The 21416-nt window shown below is 32.3% G+C and overlaps 1 long non-coding RNA gene across 5 annotated transcripts in view; it reads right to left on the bottom strand.

Annotated features, from left to right (window-relative positions):
- Positions 1–16357, bottom strand: part of LOC149536151 (uncharacterized) — an 80157-nt gene extending 63800 nt beyond the window's left edge. For 2 of the 5 annotated variants that reach the window (XR_016357795.1, XR_016357793.1), the window contains exons 1-5: positions 15932–16357; positions 15682–15739; positions 15296–15377; positions 14761–14820; positions 14353–14435 (exon numbers count right to left, since the gene is read on the bottom strand). This is a non-coding gene — a long non-coding RNA (uncharacterized LOC149536151). Of the gene's footprint in view, positions 1–14352; positions 14436–14555; positions 14637–14760; positions 14821–15295; positions 15565–15681; positions 15740–15931 lie in introns of all 5 variants that reach the window. The other 3 variants (XR_016357797.1, XR_016357796.1, XR_016357794.1) reach the window with 3 other exon arrangements.
- Positions 16358–21416: the final 5059 nt, after the last annotated feature.

The following is a 21416-nucleotide window of genomic DNA, read 5'->3' as shown; positions in this document are numbered from 1 at the left end:
AAAAGACTTTTAAGAATTCCCCAGTAGGTATCTGCATTCTCCCATCTTATGAGGAGTCTACTCTACCCAACCTTCAAACGAAGTTTAATCTCCCTTTCAATTACTTCCCTTCCCCGTAGAACTCACCAATTAAAGAGGGACCCTTACTACTTGTCCTTCCCCTTTTAAGTCATGGCAACCAAAAGCTTGATTCTCTATACCCTGTAGAAGATATTTCTGCTTATAGATCTTGTGTCCAAATGGGAAAGAAAGTCCAGATGGGAAAGAAAGTGAATAACCTATGTAAGGAAATCAATATACTAAATGACTCAAGTGACAACTCATCCAATGGCATGTTGCCAAGAAAAAGATGCATAAATCAAAATCCATTTCTCTAGCTCAATCCTTGGAGTGGCAAGATTTAATGATAGAGGATAGCTCTTGGGAGTATGTTAAGAAATTGGCTGAGATGTTTGACAAATGGGAACAACTCAAAAAGGAGGTGGAGGATATCATGATTAGGGCTGAGGATTTAGAAAAATGGAGAGGCCTAGAAAAGGATGTGCATTCATTCAAATTGAATCAATGTAAAATCCTCAAGAATATTGTTGCTTACTACAAAGTCTCGGTGAAAAACACTGCTAGTACCCTTCAATTACAAAGGTGGAAGAGTCCATTGCTCAAGGGAATTCTATCTTCTTAGATATTGCTAATAGAATGGTATTTCTCTAATCAATGATATTCATCAAAGTGGTATTGCTAAAAAGGTTTCGTTTAAGGAGAAGCTAAAGTTCCCCAATCACAAATGGCATGCCATCAAAGGCCCAAAGCTGCTATTTGATCTGCAGCTGTCTCACATCAAACTTCCGTTGTATCTAGTGCCTATTGCTAGTTTCTTGTGTTTTGCTTTAGTGCTTTTTTTATTTAGTCCAACTCTTGGTGAGACTTGTTCCGTTAGCTGTCTTTGATGTTTTGTAATGGGTTTGAACCTTTTCTTGTGTTAATCTTAATCAAAACAATTTTGGAATGAATGGGACCCTTTCCGTAAATGACATAATTTCCCATTTCATTTCTTCAAACAAATTTAACAAGTCCTCGTCTAAAATTTGTATTATCCAATTCCATAGTTTAAAGTGTCACAGACACAAAGCATCAACTCACAATTTGGGTATAATAGAGGTGCTACCACAAATCATAAAATTATATACTAGACTCCTCCTAATGGTTGAAGTGAGGTAAAATAAGAAGGTAAACACTTATCTAGGTATAAATTAGTTAAAAGACTCAATTTTTCTAACATTGCTAAGATGTTCCAAAAAGTTATTTAGGTATTTCCTCCTTCATTTGACTCACAATCCTAGATGCATGGTTAGTTGAACTCCCAATACATATTAAATCCATTGATTCTAACTGTAATGATGTAACGGTCTGCCCTAGTATGTGTGACTTTTTTTTTAAATGTATTGCATGCATATCACATCAATCCAAACATATGAAATACTATACTGCATCAACTAGGTTAATCATAATAATAACAATCAGATTTAGGAGAACTCAATGTGCTTTCAAAATAATATGCAGAGTTATATTATATTTCAATGTTATAGATGATGCCAATAACTATATTACATGAATGCTCAGATCTTATTACATATAGTGCTTAATAATACTCAGACAGTGATAGCAAGGAACACTTCCCACAAACGCTGAACAAAACTCAACTACAGATCTAGTACATCAACCAAATGGGCATGTGCGACACTCTAGCCAAGAGCATATTTTTACACCTTCCCTTTTCAGCTACCGCTAACCTGTGAGGCCAAGTAGTAGATGCTGTCGGACTTCTATAAGCAAATACTAACGGTTGTGGGCCGGGTGCTCACTGTTTGTGTGAGTCACAGGCTTGTACAGCTCCCTACAAACCCTCTCTTCTAAGGCAGCTTACTCTAGGTTATACCAGACTTGTACAATCAGTATAATTCTTCTGAAATGATGCAAAAATGGCTCCAGGAACTCATTCTTAGCAAGGTAGCAGAAAATACCACTTCAACTACTTCTATCGAACTCTCCTAGAAATTGATTATTGACTAATCATGTAGTGTCCTTCTCAGGTGTAAATTACCTCACAATAAGCCCTTAGCAATTCTCTTTACCATGTCTTTCAACAGCAAAGAGAATGTCATTCATGAGGGACTTCGTCCTCACAAACCCCTTGAAGAAGATTTCTCCAATATTACATAAATTGGTAATTAATTCAGCATTCCCCAAAAAGAGCTCTTGAATCTCATTTATAGTGCCTCTCATAAGAGTTCACTCACTCGCCTTGCCCATGTGGGATAAGCAAAGTCTCTTTTTTCCTTTACCTATTTTTTCACGATTTTACTTTTTCACCCTATTTATCATGATTCCTATTTATTTGCAATGCATTTTCCTTTAATTTTAAGTCCCCAAACATTTTATATCTCCAATGAGTTGTAAATATAAAATAAAGGGAGTTAAACCATTTCCACTCAACTATTGTCTTGCATTATTAAAGTTTATATTAACTTTATAAACTAGCCTTATTAATGCATAAATAAGTCATATCAATGATATTAAAATCCTTCTGTCAATATTAAACATTTATCATCGACATGTCATCATCACTCAAGATCCTGACCATGCCCAAGTGGCTTACTATAAATAGTAAGCATGCCCAAAACTACCTCCAAACACCTCAGAATGATCTACAACTGAAACTGCCAAGAGTAGTTGGCCTCAAAATCCCTTAAATGTCTTGGTTAGCCCTATAGGAAAATATGCTAACGAAAACATCATGCTATAGTGTTAGAAAGGGGACATTACAAAGGATGTAAAGTACGGTTACAGCCAATGGAGATAAAAGCAACTAACAACAATAAAGATTTCCACATTTCAACATGTAGAGACGAGAAATACACAACTAGCAATTGAATGACTGAGCAACAAACAAACGTGAAGGCATTCATGGATAAGCCTCTACATCTTCCTCTTCTCTTAGAATTTGAACCTCTTTGTTCAAACCAATTTGAATTACCACAATCTTCATGAAGCTATTGACAACATTAACATGAAACTGCTACAAATATTTCATCAGTCCCTCAAGATCCTCATCTAATAAATGTTGTTCGAGTACGAGTCAACAAATAATGCAACTACTTTGTGTGTCATCTTGTCTAATATCCATTCCCCTAGGCTTGTGAATCAACATTGGACAAGCAATTAGCAGCTAGTGGAAGTGCAATATTGTATCCCTTCAAAGTTGGAAGAAAACATCATATAGAATCGATGTTACACACATCGTAGACGAGTATGTGGTACCATATAATCTATTGTGCCTCATTGTTAATTGATAGATTGGTTCAACATGTATTGAGGTACAATATGCTGATAGAAACAATTTACTTTCTAGCAAAATTCCAAGAATCTTAAGAGCGCAACTACTTTACTTTTTTCTGGTGATGCAAGATTGCTAGTAGTTTGCAAATTTTCATATTTTTCCTTCCTTCACTTCAGTTCTCCTCTAACAACTGGTTCTATTTATTTCTTCGAAACAACTTGAGAGTGATTCTAGAGATCCTCGTCAACTGAAACCCATTATAGCTTTTTATCTAATGCGTACCACCTCCTATTGCATCTACACATATTTTTTAAGAATACATATTTTGATGGTTAAAAATTTTATACACAATCTTGGCCCAAAAAGACAGCTGCATAATACAAATAAATTTAAGGGAATACAAATTCACCACAACTGCTTCCTCCTCTACATTACGCCATTCAGACATGTTTTCCATTTCATGTTTTGCGAGGCCGCCTTCATTAGCTCAATGTGATTTTGTTCATGAGACAACTCATTTTTTTCATTATTCTCCTTTGCACCACAAATAAACATGTCTTTGCTCTCATTTTTCCTCTGTAAAAGAGAGGATCCCTTATTCTCTCTTTTTATTAATCATGAAATTCTCTACATATTCTACTAGCTGCTTCTAGTTGGTTGTATTCTCTAAAAGTTTAAAGCTAATAGGAAGTAAATTGCATATGAGACTTCCAAAGATCTTTATCTCCACTGTATCTTCATCTCTAACAAGGGTTGCTCGCATTGCTACAGCATCTTGGCTTCCTCTTGTGATAGTCTGCATTACTATTCTTCCAACTCTTCTCTTTTTGTATAATATTCATTCCCTTCCCCTTCTTTGAGGTAAGACAACTCAACAACTCCTTTCAACTCATCTATATTTTCATCTTCGTCATATTTATCTATCTGTTCATCTTGATCTCATTCATCTATCTCCTCTTTGAAACTCTCAGAAAATCTGAAATCACAACTAAAGGTCTTCAATACACTGATGTTTATGCCAATTCTTCATGAGATTTAATCATCCCCTGTTCTAATAGTTTGATTTAATTTTTTGTTCATTTCCTCGCTTTCCTCTTTGAAAATAGCTCCAGCCCACAAAGTGAGTATACATCCTCACCGTTCTTGTTTACCTTCTCACAATGCTTCAATGCCTTTTTTGTACACATTTATTTTTCTTTGCATGTATTATTATTAAATGTCTCACAATCCTCCAACTAGTATTTTAACTCTTTCAGCTTCATCTCTGATATTTGCAACTCTTTTTGCTGGTCCTTCATTAGCTTCCTCTGCCTCTGTCTCATCTTTTATTCCACTCCAGTTTTCCTCTTTCTTCCATTATGATATACCTCCATATTTGGATCAATAACCATACAAATGGTCCTCAAAACAATCTGCAACTCTCTCATCCTCTTCTACTCTGGGTTGATTAACCATGTATCAGCATTCTTTCACTATTCTTCATCCCTACAAGTTAACACATAATAAGCCAGTACAAAAGAGCTTCAACTCTCAACAACCTTCAACAAAGACAACTACATGTTGCAACACAGATGCCAATAAGCTACTACAATGAAAAAGGAATCTCTAACTCCTAGAAGATCCTTACAGAGTTCTTGTCAAACTTAATGTTTGTCTGTTATAACTATGCTATTGAAGTCCCCTCATCAGCATGGTCGAATTGAAAAGGAAAGATTCTGGGAACAGAAAATCAGGCCCATGAAGAACTCAAACTTCCAACTAGTTTTTTGATAAAGGAATACTGCTGCCCCTCAACAACTCTGCAAACTTGATAGCCAGGATATTAATATTCTTCATCAGAAAATTGCATTCAGCACCAGAGATTATGTGCCATTATTGACACTAGTCTCGCTGAATTCAATACAGAGCCTCTGCCCCATGCTCATCCCTATTATTTCGTGCACTGCATATTGTCAACTAAATGCATGCAATGCTCATAGTTGGTTACATTTCCTTCAAATTGAAACAATAATAAAGGGACGCTTAACAAGAAATAGAGAAAAAAAAATCAAAAATCACATTGACTCAGTGGCACAGAAACAATTTGCTCTAATGCCAAACTGATACAAACTAAGACCTCAAACTAAATATGGAACTTTGGCAACAGATTTTGTGTCTTTTAATAATCAAAATGAACAAGCAAGAAGAATGCGCAACAACACTGATTTACTCTTGGTCAGCCAAATAAGTTAGCTTAAACACACAGACTATTTATCTTCACCACAGTAAATTAATACATACAGCATTTTCCTTATTCTGTTGGCCCCCATCAGAAATTCCTCTCTTGTTACTCTCAACAAACATTGCTATGCTCATTTAAAGGTATTTGTCATTTGACTGAAAATTGCTTAAGACCTATGACCTGCCATTCTTCTGCAATTTGAAGGCTATTTGATTTGGTTGGGAATCCAAACAGTTGACTACCACTTCTGGGAGTTTTCTGTGAGTTTTGGAAGGTGTTTGAAGGAACTATAAAATATTGATTCGTAAAATGGCTCTAATCCATCTCAGTCATCTTTAATGCCAAAATCACTAGATCTAGACAACAACTCTTAAATTCCATCTGAGACATAAACAAAATTTCAACAGACATAAGAGAATATTAAAGTTAAGAGCTAACAAGATACTAAAAATATCATCAAAAATTTTAACAACAATTATTCCCCTTTGAAAAAAAGAAAAACAAAATTTTTGATGAATTCCTACAGCTTGTTGCACTACAAATATTAATAAAATATGGTATATATTGTCAAATTTGTCAAGATCTCCCTGTTCAAGCACCTTTCAACCCAGCCCTAGTCCATACAACCTCAACTTTGATGTGACATCACAAGGAAACCCAAGGAAGTGATGAGAAATTTTAGTGCTAGGGAATTGTTCTAGAGAAATCATAAAAGCAGCCACAGAAAAACTCAGCAATCAATTTAATAATGAAGTTTAAGCCCCAATGTCAAGTTGTCTTTTCTAATCACATTAACAGGGAACCTATTTCTTATGTCCTATAGGCTAAAGGATAAATTGACGAAATGATTAAATTTAAAATGTGCTCAACAACTTTATTTTAAGGACAACATAAATAATATTATTTTTAATAAAGGGACCATATAAATTGGAAAAGATACTATCTAGTATTTAATTATAAGTGTTTTTAAGAACATTTTGAAGGGAGTTGGAGTTGTAGGAGGAAAAAGGTAAAATTCAATGATTAAGGGGTCCAAAAGATATTTATAAAAGGAGGGTGAATTGATCAAAGAAAACATCCATTTTGTCATGGAAATCAAATCATTTGCCAATGCTTGAGCACTTGTATTCCTCTTCTAATCCTAGGATGAAAACCCTTGGGGTCCGTTTGGTTCCTGGAAGATGACAGGAATTGGCTTTTTCAATCCGGATTTGAAAATTTTTGCGTTTATTTCAAAATTGACAAAATGGAATTAGCATACCGGACTTCCAATTTTGCCTCAAAACCAGGTTTTCCAACTTCCTTCTAGCAAGTAGGAATTGAAAATCAAAACCTGGTTATGTTTTTTAAGGAGTGTAAAAACAATAGATTGGACTACTTTTTGAAATTTGCCTTCAACTCCAAGCTTAAGCATAAAAATGTGTCTTCACACGTATCTTCCGAGTGAAACAAACGGTTCAAGTAAAATCCCCAAAATCGGAATGAAGATTTGCAAAACCTTGATTTGGCTAAACCAAGGTTTGTAGAAATCCCAGTTTTTGAAATTCCACGAACCAAACGGACCATTGGTGTGCATAAATTTGCAGGATTAAAGCCCCCATGTCCATTTGAGGACAAAAACCATCTTGTTCACTTGGAAGTGATTTCGTCCAAGGATTGCATTTGTGCTTAAAGTTCACATTTTATTGTCAGTTTCAGTTTGTTGAATTGCTGCTACATTGTCCAGTCACTGTGATGAGCATATGTTTCAATAGTTATGGTAATTATATTTTAGGTTTTGATGATAATACATGTTAAATGCAATTATTGTACCTTGCATCAATATCCATAAGTATTCCAGATTGCTCCAATAAGAATACTAACACTGGCTTTATTTATAGAGGCCTTTACATCCTTCTAGAATCAAATTACAATCTTGACTTACACCACATGTGGACAGAGGATGACAGAAACTAAGCTTAATAGCCTTGACTTATGTGGGTGTCCCATCTACCTTATGACAAATAATCTTAACTGTATTCCTTGAAGGGTTTCCAAATTTATTTATGGTAATTGTTACCTGCTGAGTATTATTTATGTAATTTGGGGTTTCTGACAAATTTAATATGAAAAAGGTTTTCTACACTACCTTGAATCAGCATCTAGGGGTTTTAGAACTTAACCTTAACCATTATATTTGCTAACTAATAAAGCTCAATAGCTGTAGTCCAGTATTTATTATTTATTTAGGTTTTACATATATCAGAAATATACAAAAAATATTGTAAGGTTTAAGGATAGTGTGAAAAGGGATGATACACAGCTTCAGTGATGAACTTTCATCCAATTTGCCATGTTTCAATTTGATGCATATTGAAGGTTACTCTGATAATTATATTGCTATTATAAATTGAGACTTCGTAAATCTAAAGCTGGAGAATATCATCCAAGAAGCATGGGCAATCTTGGATTTGCTGAAAGATATCTCAATCCCGCACTGCCATAGAGAAGCGTATACAGTAATCAACTTCTTGGAAAATTATGCCATAGACAACAAGGAAGACTTGATAATTGATAATAATTAGAAAGGTGGCATGGCCTTGCTCCCATATAGCAAGGAAAACTTTAAATGTATGTCATCTTATTTCCAAATCACCATCCATCATGATGAAAGGCTCTTCGTACACATAGATTTGGAACAGAAGCAACTCTTTTATAATTGCTAGCTCACAGACTCTATTGGTATCTACTCCAGGTTTGATATTCTCAATTTTTTGTTGTAAATGTTTACACTTCCTTTATAAGTATCGGAACCCAAATTCCATATTTACACAGCTTACAGGTAAGACTTTCAGGGGAGTGCCTACTAATTTGCATCCGGGGAGATTTTTTTTTTTTTAACTCAATTGGCACAGTCGAGAAGACAGTCTAAGAGGTGTTGAGTGAGATTTCCAGAATTCATAAATTATGAACATGATAAACACAGATGTGCAATTCACTATTTTTTGAATATGTTGGATTTCGCAAAGTATTAAAGTTTGGTTTGCACATTTTCAATCCATTTCCTATGAAAAAATACAACAATGGTCTCAATAAGCCCCTGTTGCTGCAACCTTCTTCTTAGGGCATTAACTTTACAGTGTTGAGGAGTCCAATTTAGGCCTAGCTTTCATGGGCTCCTTCAAGGAGCTAGAGGCATGTTTCACAACACTCGTTGGTAAATTAAAAGATTCATTCAAATGTCACCACAACTTTATGACAGCCACAAGGCTAAGAGAGAAAACAGTGCTATAAAGTATCTCGGGCAAATGGCTGATCTGCTGCAGTCGGATGAGGGGAGCTAGTCGCTCTAGTTTAATGTCCCTTGGTCTACTGGCTGCTTATAAGATCTCCTGGATAATTTACCTGAACCATATGTTAGTATTCCAAAGATCAAGAAATAAAATATTATTACTTATATGCAAAGAATAAGCTATAAAATCCTAATTCCGATGCTTAGTTCCTGGGGGAATGCCTCCTAGGGTTCTAATTAATTAGAGCAGCTCTCCATTAAGCATCATCCCTTCACTGTGGCTCCTCTCTCTAAGACCTTATGGATAATCAGTAACAATGTATCCATCCTTCCTAGAAGAGGTCCTACATTCTAGGCCATATGGATATCCCACTGGAACTATCCATCCTTTCATATGCATATGTGTAGTCCTTCAGTATACTGACCTTTAGAGATGCTTAATCTCTGCCTTGCTACCTTTGACACTCTATTACATAGTGGCTTGGTCAAAGCCCTTCAGAGTCCTTAGATCTCTGCCTTGATCCTCAAAAAAATGGAATGAATTCCCTTATCTTCTTTCTGTTGAGAGAAGACATTAGAGATATTGTTCTCCCACATTAGAATCTTTTCTACTAACTTTGGAGTTCTGGTTCAAAATATCAGATATCTCTATACCTGAATTTATTCTATGCTCAGTGTGTGTTGTATATTTTTTTATACTCAACTGTATCTTGACAATTGCCAAGTAAAAGAATTACTGTAGATCTATGTTCTTTCACTACAATCACTGATTATTGCCAATTTAATATCTGTGGGATTTGTCATTCAATCTGGGTAACCATTACAGAGATGTTGTCATTGCCTGTTATCTTTATTGGTTTTAACAATTTTGAAATATTATTTGATGATTGACTTGGCTTCCCACCTATACCAATCTCCCTTGGCAGTAGAGTTTGTTCTTAATAATCCTATCCCCGTTTGAAATTGTTATAGAGTAAAAAGTTCTCTCTGTTGTTTATCGGGGCCTGCAATGGTCTAGGGTTCGCTGTCTATCTCCTTGAAATTTTTAAGGGTTTGATTATCGGCCGCTACTCTTCCGCACTATGCCTCAAAGGCTCCCTCTGTTTTAATGAATGTCTTTTCCCTGTGAGGATTGGACCCTACGCTGCGAGTTCGGTGCCTGCAACTTCAATACTTTCCACAAACGTTGCCTGATGTCATTCCTTCTTATTTCTTCTTAATCCTTCCCGTTTGATGATCAATTTAATGATGAGGCTGCCGTGGACAAATTTTACAGAGTCGGATCTCAATTTTACTCCCTTTCTATGGTGTTTCTATTTGTTCTTGTTCATATTAATAATGTGAAGTTTCCACACCAACCTTGTTACATTTATATTGCTTAACTATAATAACAAGTATTTTTAATATTATTAGTTTGATTTAATTATTATATAACAATATGTATTTTTACTATTAGTTTGTGACAAGTAAATGACACGATTAATTTGATTGATAATAAAGAAATTATATTAATCAATAATTGTCAACTATTAAATAATGCGGTCTTAAAAGAATGATTATTAAAATTGAATTTATTATTTATTTTCCTTTAAAACTTAAAATAAAGAATCATCATAATCTTATAACTTTGTTGAATCAATACCCTGATTTTCAGGGGTCATTACACTAGCGTACCACTTCCTAAAGATATAAATAGTATGTCTAAACCTCTAAAGATGGTTTTCTCCCATATTTCCAAGCTGGAAGAATAGGATACTGTGACAATGATAATGGTTGTCGTGACCTGTGCTAATAAAATACAGCAGACAAGACAAAAAACCCAGAACTATTCTAAACAACAAATATTTAAACAAAAAAATAACAAATGCAAATATGGTTATTGATCAAAACTATTGCACATAGTCCACTTTCAAACTGGCTTGACCAAATTTGTAAGACTTCCCTGCTTTCTTATCACCCTTTTTAATGTCAAATGGCTTATGGAATTTTCATGACATGGCAGTTGAAGAGGTATGCATCATGTTGTGGGTACTATTTTCAAAAGTAACATACCTGACTTTCTGTAGTTTATGAGTTTGTAGTTCATATTTTTCTATTGAAAAGATAGCAACTGTTGCACCATGACCATGCTTACAGAGTTGGACATAGTCTAAGCCTAGAAAGGGTAAGACCAATCAGAAATTCATGTCTCTGAGCCTTACAAACTTTAACAGCATGTAGTTCTTTCTGACAAAGGAATATGAAACACACATTTTGGAATGCATTCCAACACTTTGACTGTCCTCAGGTATTTTGTGTGCAATTGTAATGTTCCCTTCTAAGACCTCAATTAACTTGCTCTACAATTTTTGACTAAATATCTCCAGTGACTCTTCACATATGATCACCATATGTATCTATTATGCTCACCCTCTTGGTTGTATTATGAGGATTATTATTCCTAACAAACTGATCATAATCTTATTTTCCTTTACTCGTGTCTTATTCATCTCTTTCACCTTTACCTTATTTTCATATGCAGATTGATGTCCTACTTTTACCCTGCAGGAAGGCAGGAGCATGCTCTAATCACTAAATTGCAATAGCTTCCAGGGCTAGAAGAGTGCTGACTCATATTGGTGTATTTATTAGCTGTAGTGCAGATATGAATTCTATTATTAATGCTGACAAAGACAAGAAAAGTGATGAACTTAGAAGTGCATATGAATTAGAGCTGGTTGTTTCTCCTTCATCTACAAGTTCCTCTTCATCATGTTCAGATTTTCTTCTACAATAACAACCATAGAAATAATCTTGTTTGAGTGCTCATTTCATAGTTGCTCAAAAATCTCCTCTATTAATTACAACAACTCACCCTTCTAGAGGCATAATACCATAAACCAAATGCACTCAACTCAAATCTAGAAGGAGATAAAGTTACAAAAATAATGAACTTTCTTGATAATCTTACAAGGAACACAGAAAAATTATGAACCTTTTTGTAGAGTGTTGACAAATGAATCTTTTGGTGCTTTAACTTTTTTTATTCAAAATTGCAACTGGTAGTATAGGGAGACCAATGAATGCACAAAGTAGCATTATCAAATTTTCATAAACAAGTGAATATCATAGATGCCACAATGGGAGGAGACGGGATCTAGTAGATCAAGCCACTACAATTCTATGGGGAGTCAGTTGATTCTAATCTTGGTGTTGATCCAGCAGCCTATATTAAGGCAACATCAAAAGTGGGGAGGGTATACCAGATAGGACAGAAGTCTCTGCTAGCATCCATGGAATACCACTCTATAGACATAGATGATGTAGGAAATAAAAAATAGGCTCAATTTCCTATAGTATATACAAACCTGAACATGGATGATGCAAAAGATGAAATGCAGCCTAAAGCTCCTTTTGTATTCAAAGCGCAATGCCCATCTAGAGTTTTAAACCCTGTCCTGCTGCTGACTAGTGTGCATGAGTTGTAGAGATGACAGGCTTTACATTCATACAAGCTAAGCATGTGTTAAGCATGTGTTAATGGAATATATCAAAAAGTTTAGCATGTGTTAATGCAGTTCTGCGAAAATACTTGATGTGATAAAACAAGCCTCCTGAGGATTAAACAATAATGTTTGATTTTTTCTGTATAAAAGTGTTTGTGATTTTCTTCTACTCTAGTTGAGTGTTCTTTCCAACTTGAACATGCCAACACTGTGGAACTATAGCATGTTGAATTATTTTGTAATTAAGTGGAGAGATCTTAGTTGTAAGTTGACCTTACTAGATAAATAAAAATAGGTTTAATCATATTTTTAGAAAGTTTGATCTCAATGATGGTATCTCTCCCATGCTCTCCTAAGCCTAGGTCATTCATCCTTTGATTGAAATGGATTCTTTATCTGGATAAGACTATCTACTTTTCCATTCATTCCAATAAGTCCAGATCAAATAGGCTAGAGAGAAAAGGACAAGAAAATCCCTCATCCTAGTATGGTGTTTAATCGAGTTAAAAAAGAGTGTGAGGCAGGGACAGTAGAAGAGTTCTAATTTGGAAGAAGACTTGTAGGAAAAAAATGATATTCAAGATGAGCATCCAATTCAATAAATACAACTTGAATGGTTGAGGCCAAAAGTAAAGATCATTAAATCCTTTCCCAAATTGGGTCATGAGTCATAAATTTATACCCTTACTTGTTTGGGGATTCCAATCATGAAAAATAGCTAGAAATACATTTAGATGGTTATTTAAAATATTAGTGAATAGATGACCTAAAGATAGAATGAACATACATCTATATTATGGGATCAAGTATGAATTAGAAACAGTTAAAATGTGGAAAGATAATTACTTAAGAGAATAAGGATTTCAGTGTTTAGGGAAACTTTAAGGAGTAAATATGAAGTAAAAACCAAACTCTCCACATGTAGTTGATTATAATCATTATCAAGAAAGAACTGCACTTATAGGCCGGTGAAAATTTGACGGTATTTTGGATGTTATAAGATTATAAATGCATTTGATCTTTCTATTGGAGAGTAGGGATGTTAAAATCCCATCTTTTAATGGAGGGTAAAGATAAAATAAATGTGTGTGTCCTGGTGATTCTAATGTAAGTAGTTTAAGCAAATAGCTGAAGAATTTCAAATATTTCAGTAATATTTAAGATGACTTGTAGAAGTGGTTTGACCCTACTTTTAGTATGTGTGAGTTTCTATACAACTCTAGAAGATAAGAATAAGTTATGGGCCTTCATTGTATTAAAGAGGAGTTTGAGATAAGACTCAAAAAAATTATATATGAGCGAGCAAATAGATGATGTTCAAGTTGGGCTTCTGCCATGCACTTTGATTGGTTAATTCATTGAATATTATTTGCTCATCCCTAGAAAATGTATTTGTATGTGAACAGGGTGAAAAGATATTTCCAAGTAAAGTGTGCACTTGATCTGTAGATTTCTCAATGAACTTTATGAAAGGATACACCTTAGTGTACACTTGATAGACAGCTTCAGAATCACATTTTTCAGGTATTTTACAGCAATTTATTTAACATTATATGGAGACAAACTGCTTGCTAAATTCTGATGTATACAAGGTGACTTGGCCTTTTAGGTTTGTCAGTATATCTACATATTTACACTTTATGTAACATGACTCTAGAAGGTGGTAAGAAAGAATTGTAGGATTTATTTTCAGAATTCAGCAACTTACAACCTCGGCAATTGTAATTTTAAACTAAATTTTCTACAATTCATACACAACATTCTATTGAAATAGGACAAATATACAATCCAACATGATGCAGCCCAACTGGCCAGGTGAGATACAAGCCCAAAGTTACCAGGGGCACACTACTACATTAAAAAATACAAGAAACTTCAAGAAGAAAATGAAAACGAAACTTTGAAGAAAGGATACAGAAAACACTCAAATTTAGTAAACAACAATTATTCAAAAACAAAATCATGGGTAGAGTGACTACAACATTTTGATAACATGACAAAATTACAAAACAATCCAAAACGGATAGGGAAAACTCACCTGGAGCTGGGGACAAATATGATGAATATCTCTATACTTGAAGGTTGTGTTTAAGTCAATTCTGCAGATCCATATGCTCAAACCTGCAGTCAAGGGTGCATAAGGCTTTTGGACTAATATTTTAAATTCAAAAATAATCAACCCAAAACTCATTGGTTGACCTTCTGTAATGTAGGCAAAATCTAAAATAAAATAAGATCCACCTTAAATTGGAGGTTGAAATTAAGATATATCTATAGTTATTGGAGATGTTCTGCCCTCTTTTACGGGTCATAAATCCAAAGCTGCACCAAAAAGTGTTTGACAAATGTAGATTATAATTGTTAATAATAAAGTGAGTAACCAGAATAATCATTACTTAATAATGCATATTGTAAACAAAATCCAACATGGACAAAAAAACTCCACCTGAATTAGAGGCAAATATGCAGAGTTCTTTGTTATTTGTTAGCTCTGCCATGCACTCTTCTGCAGACCAATATGTTCAAATATATCAAAAATAGGCAACCCAAAAATCATTGGTTAATATATAAACCAAAAACAAGATTCAAAGTAGCCAGAAGAACCCATCTGAACTTAGAGCTAATATGAAAGAATTATATATATCTTTTAAGCTTGGCTAATAATTTACTTTAAAAGAACATTATGGGAGTAGTTTTCAGAATTTAGCAACTTGAATTCTTGGATCTATCTAAAGGCCATCACATTGTATTGAGATTAAGTGACCAAGTACACACTATTAAATTAGAAAATACAAGAAACTCCAAAAAGAAACTGAAAAGGAGAGTTATATATATATATATAGAAAACGCTCTGAAATAGTAAACAACAATTATTCACAAACAACAATTATTCACAAACAAAATTATGAGCAGAATAACTTTAAGATTTGGATTATATGTCCATATTATGAAAAAAGATCAAAATGAACAGGAAAACCCACCTGCAGGAGAAAATAAATTTGAAGAACTCTCTATAATTGTTGACCCTGTTTAACTCTATTCTGCAGATCCATATTTTCAAACCTGCATCCAAGGTGCTTAGCACCCTTAGAATAAAATCTTTTAATTCTCAAATAATCAACCCGAGAACTCATTGAAAAACCTTCTCTAATGCAAATAAAATTCAAAGAAAAGTGAAATCCACCTGAAATGGAAGGTTTATATAAAAGATTTACATAGTTAATACAAATATTCTGCCATAAACCCAAAGCTGCGCCCAAAAAGTGTTCAAGAAAATTACGATAAATTTTTCAATTAAAAAGTGGATAACTGGAAAATTCATTGACGTATATTGCAAACAAAACCCAAAATGGATACTAAACCCCACCTGTAGATAGAAGCTAATAGGAAAAGTTATTTGCCATCGGTTAGCTCTCTCATGCAATCTTTCACAGACCCATATTCATACGTTACATTTTGTCCAGAATAGGCGAACCGAAAATTCATTTGTTTGTAATCAATACTCAAAACAAAATTCAAATTAGCCACAAAAATCCTTCTGAACTTAGAAGCTAATATGAAAGAATTCTCTATATTTGAAAAAGTTATCCTATCCTCCAAATTGAGATTATACTCACATTGCACAAAATTGGCAAAAATGTTCCAATTCGGTGGTTGATTACTCTGAACAAACAAAATTCAAAAGACAAAACAAACTCCACTTTAAATTGAAAAGAAAAGAAGAAAGGTTTTCACTGGCTTGAAAAGAGAGCAATGAAAGCATCGACTGGCCTGAATTTGTTTAAAACACGTGTACCACGGCTACCTAACCATTAATGTTTTTATCGGAAATTCCAGTTTCCTCGATATCCCCCTGAGTATTGAAATGATGGTGACACGGCTACCTAACCGTTAATGTTTTTTTTCGAAAATTCGGCACCGGCTACGGTGCAACATATTTGCACCGAGCCCTGCCCGTTTGCATGCCCGGCCCTGCGCTTGCTCGTGCGGTGACAATTTGGTCCGTCAGTGATTGTGCTGTCCTTACAGCGTAAAAAATAAAAAATTTCCCTTTCCCGTGCGAGATAGATATTATAGCAACCAATTAAATAATTAAAAGCGATTACTTTATTCTTTTTAAAACTAAACCTTTAATACGTCCAAAGAGCGATTCTTAACTTTTTTAAAACCAAACCATTTTTACATATTCTAACGTTCAGTTTAAATTCTAAAATCATAAGTTTAGAATGATTTAAAATTATTTTAATTTAAAGAATACTAAAATTATTTTAATTTTATTAATAAAATATTTAAAATAATGATTATAATAGAAAAAAATTAATTTAGTTTTAAGATTATGTACATTAATTTCTAGTTATATTTTGACAAGAATTTTTATTATTATTTTGTAATGGTTTAAATTTTATTCATATTCTTATATATAGAAATAATTATATTATTGATTAAAAAAATCAAAAAATATTTTTATCATTTTGATTAGCATAATAATACTCAATCTCTAAAAAATATTATCAATTTTTTATAATATTATACTCTAATAAATTTCATAAATTTAAGTAAGCTAAAAATTTACTATTAAATAAATATTTAAAAGTAAATAAAAAACATATTTTTACTCTATAAAATTGAAAAAAATTAATTTAATTCTAAGATTATATCATACTATTATTTTTAATTAAAACTTAGCTAACATTTTCACTATTTTATATGATTTAAGTTTTATTTAATACATAATAAAAGTGATGACCTAATATTAAAGAATTATTTAAAATTAAAATTTTATTTATTTTTGCCTATAAATCTAAATATTCAAAAAATAATTAATCTATTTTTTTTACTTAGAGTATTTAAAATGATATTTTAAATTATTATTAAACTTATCATTCAATTATTAAAAACATTATTTGACTATTTTATTTATTTATTTAGTAATTATTAAATATTAAAAACCAACATTGCATTAATATAGTTACAACATATTTGCACCGAGCCACTGCCCGTCTGCATGTCCTGCCTTGCCCGTCTGTTTTATAGGCAGGACATGCCCCGTCTGTTTTATAGGCAGGACATGCAGACGGGCAGTGGCTCGGTGCAAATATGTTGCAACTATATTAATGTAATGTTCATTTTCAATATTTAATAATTACTAAATAAATAAATAAAATAGTCAAATAATGTTTTTAATAATTGAATGATAAGTTTAATAATAATTTAAAATATCATTTTAAATACTCTAAGTAAAAAAAATAGATTAATTATTTTTTGAATATTTAGATTTATAGGCAAAAATAAATAAAATTTTAATTTTAAATAATTCTTTAATATTAGGTCATCACTTTTATTATGTATTTAATAAAACTTAAATCATATAAAATAGTGAAAATGTTAGCTAAGTTTTATTTAAAAATAATAGTATAGATATAATCTTAGAATTAAATTTATTTATTTTCTATTTTATAGAGTAAAAATATGTTTTTTATTTACTTTTAAATATTTATTTAATAGTAAGTTTGTAGCTTACTTAAATTTATGAAATTTATTAGAGTATAATATTAGAGTATAATATTATTAAAAAATATTAGAATATAATATTATAAAAAATTAATAATATTTTTTAGAGATTGAGTATTATTATTCTAATCAAAATAAAAAATGATAAAAATATTTTTTAATTTTTTAATCAATAATATAATTATTTCTATATATAAGAATATCAATAAAACTTAAATCATTACAAAACAATAAAGAAATTCCTTGTCAAAATATAACTAGAAATTAATGTAAATAATCTTAAAACTAAATTAAATTTTTTATTATAATCATTATTTTAAATATTTTATTAAAAAAATTTAAATGATTTTAGTATTCTTTAAATTAAAATAATTTAAGATTAAACAAAAAAAAATTAACATATCATTCTAAATTTATGATTTTAGAATTTAAACTGAATGTTAGAATATATAAAAATGGTTTGGTTTTAAAAAAAAGTCAAGAATAGCTCTTTGGACGTATTAAAGCTTTAGTTTTAAAAAGAATAAAGTAATCACTTTTAATTATTTAATTGGTTGCTATAATATCTATCTCATATGGGAAAGGGAAATTTTTTATTTTTTACGCTGTCAACAAAGGACAACACAATCACTGATGGACCAAATTGTCACCGCACAAGCAAGAGCAGGTCGGGCATGCAAACGGGCAGGGCTCGGTACAAATATGTTGCAGTGTAGCTGGTGCCCGAAAATTCCAGTTTCCTCGATATCCCCATGAGTATTGAAATAATGGTGACAACCTTCATATTTGTTTACAAACACGTGCCGCCGCACCTCTCAATAAAGATATTCTACTAATAATAGTTATAATATATATATGATTAATCTCATTAATTATTTTGTGGATCATTGTCAACAAACATGAAAGATTTTGTTCAAAGAAAACACATTTCTAAGTTGTTAAAAAGATTATGAAATGGTGAAATTTATTTAAAGATTTTATCTATAATTAGAATTCATTATCAAGAATTGAATTAAAAAATAAAAATTTATTTAATTGTTAAACATTAGATCAAAATATCAAACGACAACATTAAGGACTAGTATATGTTTATTGTAAAGGTTTATTTGCGAGATGGAATTAATTGTCAAATAAATTAGGGAATATAAAGCAAGAGTTTTAATAAGTCTCAGGTATCAATATTGTGGGAAGGTGATGATGGAAGTGAAATGAGTAGTCAGTATTTATAGCATTGAGATTTCATCAGATGTAGAAGTATATGGGTATTTATCTTCTAATTAAATTTGTTGTGGTTTTAGTTGGTTTAGGTGTTTCTTTTGCATCTTGTTAAAGGTTTTGATGGATATGGATGATTTCAATTCAATGAAATTTTAACCAAATTTGGCTAAGTTATGATTGGTCTAAGATTGGCATCATCAAGAATTAGTTGGATATTTGAGCAACTCCGAGGACCATCAAAAGTCCTAGTGATTCTTAGTTTCTGGTCTAGCACCAAGAATTCTTTTAATTCTTGCCTCAATTAGCAACATGTTCTAGCTTCAGTTCAAATCATCAATGAAGTTGACAATATAAAGGAAGTTGGAACATTAAGAAGTTTCTAGAACATTGGAACTCGTTGATTAGTTTCTAGTCCATAATAAAGCTCTAATGCAATTATAATCAAAAAAATGTAAAGGGTGATTAATGAGTTCCCTTAGAGCCTAGTAGGTTAGAACCCCAATAAAATGAAATGTGCAAAAATCATAAATTTGAAGTTCTAGTTAAGGTAGAAGACCAAATAGAGCAAAACGAATACTAAAGGTCTTTAATCCTTCAAAAAATCTTGCATATAAAGGAAATCATAATATAGTACAAAGTCTGATATGTTGAAACCCCAACAAGATGAAAATATTAAAAAAACATAAGTTTGAAGTTCTAGTTAGGGCAGAAGCCCGAATAGAGTGGAATGACTACTAAAGATTTATAATCCTTCAATCAAGCTTGCATATAAGGGAAATCATAATATAATCTAGATTCTAGAATATCAACATCCTCATATGAGTTGTTCTTTCATCATTTAAATCTAATAGTATTATAGAAATAGTTTGTAACAAAATATGATGTTGATAAAATATTAGAGGGACAAACATTAATATTAAGGAAGTATGTAATCTCAAAAAGAACTCAATTCCTCATAATTTCTTCCTAAAGAGCAAGAAAGTATCAATGAGATTCCTATCATAAAAAAAAGGGCTTGATAAAGCCCAATTTTTGGCTTAAATGTTCTTGATGGTTGCCACATGTCCACAATGATTGAATATATGTGTAATTCATGTATATTATGCTTGAAATCTACAATTCAAATGCTAAAGGGACTATAAATAGAAACATTATGATGAATTAAAGGTTTAAATATTTGGAGTAAGGACAATGGGTTTTGGGTTTTATCCATACCAATGTAGTTTTCTTTTTTAGGGTCATGTAATACATAAGTTATAGAAGTAGATTTTGGATGGTATTAGATGGAAAATTAATTAATTGAATTTTACACATTATATGCATGTTGCACATGAATATAGTAATTTGAAGCTTGTCATGATTGTGAAAATAGTTATTTGATGGCTTTTGTTTTATGGTTGAACTATTTTTTGGTTGCAAGGTTGAACTATTTGATAAAATCCCTTGACCCTATTTGCTTATTGGGAGCATGGAGCAAGTTCAAAAAAGTTATCTCTCATGCAATGCCCCGCCAAAGGATCCAAAGAATTAACCTAAATTTTCACTAAGTTTGGTAGCATTTTTTTAAATTTTTTTTTTTGAACATGAAAGTAAAACTATTCACAACATACATATAGTAATGGAAGCAATAGCAAAAAGTAAACATAACATACATAACAGGTTACATTCTTCATGGATCCCTTAATGTTGAATCACATCTAAATTAACTATTAATAAATCCATCTAATACTACATCCACATGAAATAATAATGAAAAGTCCAACGTTCATAAATTACATTTCCGAATGCTCAATCATCCACTGCACATGTCACAGGGTATGAAAGGCTTAAAAGAATATACATCCGTGTAAATAAAGTACATCATCATACTAACTCTTAATCCATGATGCAATAACATAAATGAAACCACAAATCATACTTGATACATTATCATAGGAGATAATCATAAATTACAAACATAACTAACTAAGTGCACGGTTCCTCCCAATCGTAAATAGCATCATTAGACCATCGTGGATCCTAGCCATCCCTCCATGCATAACATCCCAAATCACTGAAGAGATCATCGATTTTAACATAGTAGGAATGTCACTCCTAAATCATACTACATCATATGCAGAAAGTAATCTAACATGTAAAATAAAGTATAAGATAACATTATCTAACATATGCAAATCATCAATGTAAGGATATGTGTCCACCATTATAATCCATGAACAGAATGAAGATAGATACCAACAAAGAATGCATCAGCCACGATGTCTCAGACGGATCTCAAATGGTAGGAGTGAAAAAGCACTACCACCCGACCACATGGAACCTAAATGGTCCACTCCCACCGTGCTGAGGAGATAATCTCAAGTCCCAAACAGG

The sequence above is a fragment of the Cupressus sempervirens genome, chromosome 10, assembly GCF_028749045.1.
Source record: "Cupressus sempervirens isolate cs-2001-9-10 chromosome 10, ASM2874904v1, whole genome shotgun sequence".
In the NCBI taxonomy this organism is placed as follows: domain Eukaryota; kingdom Viridiplantae; phylum Streptophyta; class Pinopsida; order Cupressales; family Cupressaceae; genus Cupressus; species Cupressus sempervirens.
Note: the sequence above shows the minus strand (reverse complement) of the source record. Positions and strands in the feature narration are given on the sequence as shown.